Source organism: Acanthopagrus latus, chromosome 19 (genome assembly GCF_904848185.1).
Source record: "Acanthopagrus latus isolate v.2019 chromosome 19, fAcaLat1.1, whole genome shotgun sequence".
NCBI lineage: Eukaryota > Metazoa > Chordata > Actinopteri > Spariformes > Sparidae > Acanthopagrus > Acanthopagrus latus.
The window spans coordinates 5,020,936-5,027,975 of NC_051057.1; the positions used below are offsets into that span (position 1 = coordinate 5,020,936).

General features: G+C 40.2%; 1 long non-coding RNA gene across 1 annotated transcript; it reads left to right on the forward strand.

Annotated features, from left to right (window-relative positions):
- The first annotated feature begins 1,971 nt into the window (after positions 1-1,971).
- Positions 1,972-2,880, forward strand: LOC119008901. Its single transcript, XR_005071584.1, has 3 exons — positions 1,972-2,097; positions 2,233-2,307; positions 2,662-2,880. It is a non-coding gene; the product is annotated as an uncharacterized LOC119008901 (long non-coding RNA).
- Positions 2,881-7,040: the final 4,160 nt, after the last annotated feature.

Sequence of the window (7,040 nt, forward strand, 5' to 3'; positions counted from 1 at the left end):
TCATGAATGGGAAGCAAATTATATACTCTGGTTGGTTGCTTGGTTACAGTCCATACATTGATATAACAGGCTATCAGAAAGAAACAAAAAAAAAAAAAAAAGAAAAAAAGTAATTAACTGTGAAATAACTGTTCCACATTTTGGAATCTCTTCATAGCTGGATGGCATTGGACGGTTTCATTCACACCAACTTACACAATCTCTACTTTAATACTTTACTTTAATAACAAAATAACCTGCAGTCAGTGACACCACTGTACCAATCAGAGTTGTTTTTTTTTGTTCCGAGTAAATGCCCATGGACTGAGGTACTCTCCCCTGGGGAGATGGGAAATGAACCCATGTCCATGGCATCATTATCCACTTTGCCACAGAGCAGTTGAAACAACAGCTGCAAAAGAGTGGTTTATCTTCCCCCTAATGGATCCCCTCATTTAATTTTTAGGACTTAGTCTTTCATTCATACCATATCAATATTTTAAGCTTAACAGTTTGGTAGCAAGACCTTTGGTAGCTTGTGAAATGGTGTGTCAGATTAACATTAGCCTACAGCTCGTACATACAGCATACAGCACATATCATATCAAATCAACATTCAGGTAACCTTTCAGTTCTGACCTGACATTGGCAGACTGATCAGGACATCCTTAATATTTGGTCTTCACAGGTGGAGGTCATTGAGGTTACAGGGTGGTCTGGTTAAAATGAATTACTGTAAGGCACTTACTGTGAAATTAACTCTACATTTTTACATTGAGACAAACGTGGCCTTTTCGCCCAATGATGGCAGTAATCTGCCCATAAAGTTGTGATAATTCTTATGAACAGTGGAAAAGCCAGTGAGTCATCAAAATCTACCTCTTCAGGTTTTTCCTGGTGCAGGTTGGGATTGTGTGATTTATGTCAGGGGACAATACAAGAGCAATTCATTTACATTTGGGGCATTTAGCAGACACTTTTTTCCAAAGCAGCTTACAGTAATTCATACACTGATGGCGGCATCTGCCATGTAAGGTGCCGACCAGCACAACAGAACCAGTTTGGGGTTCAGTATCTTGCCCAAAGACACTTTGGCATGCAGACCAGGGGAACTGAACCAGCGACCCTCTGATAAAAAGACGCTGGCTCTTCCCCGAGCCACAGCCACCCTTATTTATTTCTTATTTCATTACAAGTTTATTAACTGGCTTGCACATTGGAAGATGGAGTGCAAGGTGGTGGAGTGACAGGTGAGACACCTGCCCAGTGGCAGTCCTTCCTACAGGTGACATAGGTGCTTGCCTAGGGTGCTACCTAGTGAGGGGTGCAAAATATGCGGCGAGAAAAAAAAATATCATTGAAATTATAATGTTTGTTTATTTTTCTACAGTTTTTGCCATCCCTCTATCTATAACAATACTTGAAATGAAAAAAAAAAAAAAATGAATTAAACGTAAGCAAAAGAAATGACGATTCTGACGTATAGCCCCTGCAACTATACAAGCTGACGCTAGCTGCAGTATACAGCACTTTGCATCATTGTGTGCTATCAAATTCAAAACTGAGTGGACGTGAAAAGTCTTATCACTGTCCTTATAGCAAAATTAGATTAGATTCAGTTTTGGATTAGTTTTAACTTTACTGTCAAGTTCAAGTTTAACATCTCACCAGAGTGCAAACTAGTAAAGTGCTGAGTCAGTCAGTGCCTTATATGCAGATGAAATATCAACATGTTGACTATAGGCAGAGGTGCAACAAATGATCATATGTTATATACTGATGAACAGAGATAAGTATAAGTTGCGTACTGACGGAATATTGTATCAAAAAAGTTGAGCATAATAATAAAACCTTATATATGCAGGTCGAGTTATGTTTATACAGAGAGCTATGAACATAGAGCTGTGAGCATATGGGACTAAGTTGTCAAAATTAAAATGCCTAGCAACTTAATAATAATATCATTTGAAAACTGGAAACGATTTACTCCATGTTGATAATAGACTTGTTTGTCAAATCATTTTAGATTCACTATTAAAATATTTAGGACCACCTGCAGCTGAATCATCAGACATCGTCAGGAACAGCCGTGCACCTCAGCTGCTCCGGTTTCCTCAGGTGAGTTTAATGTGTCAGTGAATGTTTGTGGTGATAAAAATGTATTGACTTGCGTGAAAATGACAATATGTTGTTGCTGCGTCTCATCCAGTCAATGTATTTGCGTGTGTTCTCTCTATGTTTATGGACCACCAGAGGAGACACTGCAAGAGCATGCTGCTCTTCCTGCCAACCTCACCCTGCCTCCAACCACTGAGCCTGGATGTTCAGGTGAGTGCGATTGCACCTCTGATTCCATGCTTGGTGTGTCTCAGGTGTGTGCCTGATGATAAAGAATTTTAGCAATAACTCAACTGTCATATTTTATTCATCTAAGCTGGGTCAAGGATGTTCTATTTAAAAAAAATAAAAAATAAAATAATATATATATATATATATATATATATATATATATATATATATTATATATATATATATATATATATATATATATATATATATAAAATTATGGTTATGCTTTATGCTGCAGTCACGCAATAGCATTACATTGACATTATACTTATGTGTGTGTGTGGTAAGTTATCTTGGCCACAAGGTGAGAAAATCTGCTTCATGTGCCCTCAGGATGCAGCAAACACCAGCAATTGGCCTTCAGCTGATCCTGCTGACTGTTCTCTTCATGTAACAGACCTAATGAGAACAGAGTTGGTTTGGAGAGGGCTGTATCATGTACCAGCTGATTTCCTTTTTGCTTTTTGTGTATTTATAGTTGAACAGGTCTATTGCACATATTGTTATATTGTTTGGATTATCATTGTTTAAATAAATGAGCAATTCTTTGGACATTGGTCTTTTCTCGTGGGGATGGGGCGCTATCAGTAAAGCTGGCCTTGGGCAACAAATGGTCTAGGTCTGCCCCTGCACCTGCCAGATCGTTAACTGCAGCCACCTGAGTCTGTTTCAACATCTGGAAGTGTTAAAACCACTCGATATTTTCATGAAAACCTCGGGACAATTTCCAACTGTGCTTGTGATGACCAAAACAGGTATTTTAAGCCAAAACATGATGTTTTCCTAACCGGTTTCACTGATACATTTTAAAATTTTTCTCCCCAAACCTAACCATCATCATCCTAACCAGACCACCGTATAACCTCTGTCAGGTCGGGGCAAAAAGGGAAAACTATGGAAGGGAAAAGGTGGACCCAAACGCAGTAGACACGTGAGGCAGAGATGGGGATGAACAAAAGGCGAGCTTTATTAAAAGCTGATTACAAAAACAAAACAGACCAAAACAGGGCAAAAAACAAAGTGACAACCAAGAACGAAACAAAGTAGCAAAAGAAAACAGCTAGACAAAGTTCAAACAAAAATTCAAAGTTCAACTTAAACATGGAAAAACTCAAAACCAAGACATACCATAACGGGACAGGAGCATGAATCAGGAGCATGGATCAAGAAACAGAGAACAGCAAACAGAATACAATGACCAGACCAAGAGTGAGGGGAAACACAGAGACTAAATACACAGACACTAATGACATGACGAGGCACAGGTGAGGAGAGAGGAGGAAGGAAACCAGGTGAGATAACGAGGGGGAGGAGCACAGAGGAACAGACCAGGAGGGAACAAGACAACAGACAGAGGGAGCCAGAGGGGAGAACATAGGAGAAACTTAAAGGACACATGAGGGCATGGAAAATCAGACACATGACACACAAGACATGGAAAAAACACAACACAAGACAAGATATCAAAACCCAAAACCAAAACCCAGATACAAGAACAAACAGAAACAAGAGTCATGACAACCTCCATGATTCCAGGACGATAAAGCCTTTTAATTTGACCTCATGAGCCTTCTTCTGTCATCATCAGGAGAAACGCTTACATTCAAATCACGTTCCTTGATTTTATAGATTGAGTATGATGCGAAACCATTTGGTTAATCTGGCAGAAAAAAACAACAAAAAAAGAGAAACATGTTATTTGTCTTCAGCCATAGCTGCCTTTGATTTTATCACGTTAGCTTAATTTTGACAGGATGCAAAATGACTCTGTCCCCGGGGGTGATACACGTGGCAACGTAATGAGCTGCTGAAGTGTTTAGCAGCAGCGACTGAGCATAAGCAGATAGAAATTAATTCATCAGCTGACAGGTAGGAGCATAGTACAATTAGTTTTATGCCCGGACTGCCCCCCCCTCTGAGGGTTGGTTGCTGAATGTTTATAGCCAAGTCCAAACAGTCCGCGTGTAATTTATGCCCTGCTGCTGACTCCTATCAGCACCGTGATACCTACTTACCTCCTGGCAAGTAACACAAGCTAATTTAAACAGAGATACGGCACATTTGGTGTCTGCAAATAAATGGGTTTGAAGCCATTAAGAAAACCAGGGGCGACTGGAGTGATAAATATGGATGAGCATTGTGATTTGTAAAAAAAAAAAAAAAAAAAAAAAAAAGACTCCATTATAAGCATGGAAATCATATGGTGAGTTTTCTTGTGGCATAGGTTATAAATACAAAGTATGTAATGTTACACAGTAACAAAAAAAAAAAAAAGGAAAACTGTCAAAAAATAATTGAAAATAAGAACAAAAAGCAAGCTTTAATGATAAAGCTGATTTCCAAAGTTCAGCGAGAGGACACGTCAGAAGTAATAGGAGAACTGTCACATATATGATCATTTTGTTGACCATGGTCAGGCTGCAGGAGGGTCATTCAGCCTAATTTGAGCTGCTAAGCCAGCAGGTGTCATCCGGACATTTCCAAATGAGAACGGGCGAGCTATCCTTCCCCCTGTGTGATTTTACAGTGTTTAATAAGAAGGAGAAGGAGACCAGGAACATTTGCATTTCAGTTTTGCAGAAATGCAGCGAGAGGGAGGACAGGAGGAAGGATTCACCTGTTAATACAGGAATATATATATATATATATATATATATATATAATTAATGTGCGCTATCTCAGACTATAGTTGTCAGTATTGCTTGGTAATCACACTGAATTAGCCACAAGCTCAAAAAAATAAAATAAAATAAATAAATCAATGAGCTCATATTTCTCTAAAAAGACAATATCTCAGTGCCACAAAAATCTTAGTGCACCTCTAAGATTAAGACTTGGTCTACTCCTCTACCCATTACATTTGTAACTGCTTTACTGTTCTTTTAGTCGCTGCTTGCCTCGCTAAAAGTACCAAGGGACATGGATGCCTTTGTCAAGTTCCATCAGTCACCTGACCCTGAAAGACGATTTGTCCCCGGTGTCCCCACTGCACGCACAGCAGTACCCACAATTTGCTGTTCACTTTTCAGCCTGTTGACCAAAAGAAAGGTTCAGAGCCTTTGAGGCTCGTGGCGAGATCTGTGACAGCATCAATGCCATGAAAGAGGACATTTCAGAAACAGAGGAAATCCATACAGTACAGCTGACTGCCATGGGTGAAACATACCTGGTCCTTATCTCCTTGTGAAAACCAGAGTCACAATTTGATCCCATACAGAATGACAGCAGAGTTCACCGCGTATCTTTCTCCTTTCATATGACCTTTGCGCTGCTGCGTTACTACAGACGACACCACAGCGGAGGAAAGGCAGCAGAGTGCTTGAATCCTGATGATCACAGTACAATTCTGATGATGGCAACAATCAGCTGGATAACGGAAAAGTCCCCCCTCCTTCTCTGCCGTGTAGCGGCACCTTTGATGCTGCCGTAGTGGCGTCCTCTGAAAGGAGCAACATCTGTATCTGATCAGCAGTAAACCAGCGCTCTAGAGGTAAACTGCCACACTGTGCCAATACCACACAGGTGGTAACACAGATTCCGGTCGGTGCCATAATGTTTGTTTCTGGTTGGTTGGATGTGGTTTCCCTGATACGTGAAATGTTCCTCTGCCAAGGTTCAAACATGACTTACTATAAACGACTAACTAAGGTATTACTAACCGTGATAGCCAGCTGGCAGGAGAACCTCTAGAAGAGCCAGAACAAACAAACACACGCACACATACTGATTAAGTCAAATAGGAGGCGAAAGGATCTGCTGCAATGCAAAAAAAAAAAGACAGGATTTTAAGAGGAAATGCAGACAAAGAGCAGATGCAGAGTGAATGGCCTTTAATGCAGGTGAGGCAGGTGACCGGGAGGGGTCGGCCGGAGTGAGATGGCCGACTGAATAGGAAAGGGCAGACGGAACAGATGGTGGGTGCTGAAAAAAAATACTCGTTGTAGGCGAAGTAGCAGAGAAGGAAGTCTAAGCAAGATTCTGGGGACACAAGTGGATAACAAGCAATAGATAAGTGGCAGATTAATCGATACATCAAGTCAAGGCAGTTCTTTTCATGACGTTCAGAATTTACAAATCACAAATCAATCTGTATTAGCATGTCACAGCTAACATCTGCTAATTAGGACTCCATCTGTACTGACCCTTCAATAGGATTGCAAGTATTGGTCCAAACCAAAGTTGACAAGTTACAAATCTGGCCTGATGATGGCGCTAGATGAAGAGCACCAGGGTTGACAAGCGTCCAGCTGCAGCCTTGCAGGCTGTACTATCCGGGTCCCTTACATTGTAACCCCAATACTGATGCAAAACACGACCACTTGTACACAGCAGTTTGTTGGCTGACGAGGACAACATCAAAAATAACTTGATGAAAAGTTTAAGCAACTATGAGCGGAAGAAATTCAGATGTTCTAGTCTACGCGTTTAACCAGTGAGTTCATGCAAACACAAGGTGTCTCAGGAAGACAAAATAATTTGATTAAAAAATAAATAGCTGCTTTTTTTTCCTTTTTCTTTTAAGCTTGAATGATGACAAACCTTTAGCCCAACTGCTAAAAACAAACATAAACATATAGATACTGTAAGCTATTTTACTGAGTGGCCTGCTCTTAAAATAGTCTGAGTGAATTTAAGTTCCCTCCTGATAAGCAGTAATGCAGTTTACATAAGTTTACATAGGTATAAGTCTGTATTTGGTGCATTTTGGAGAG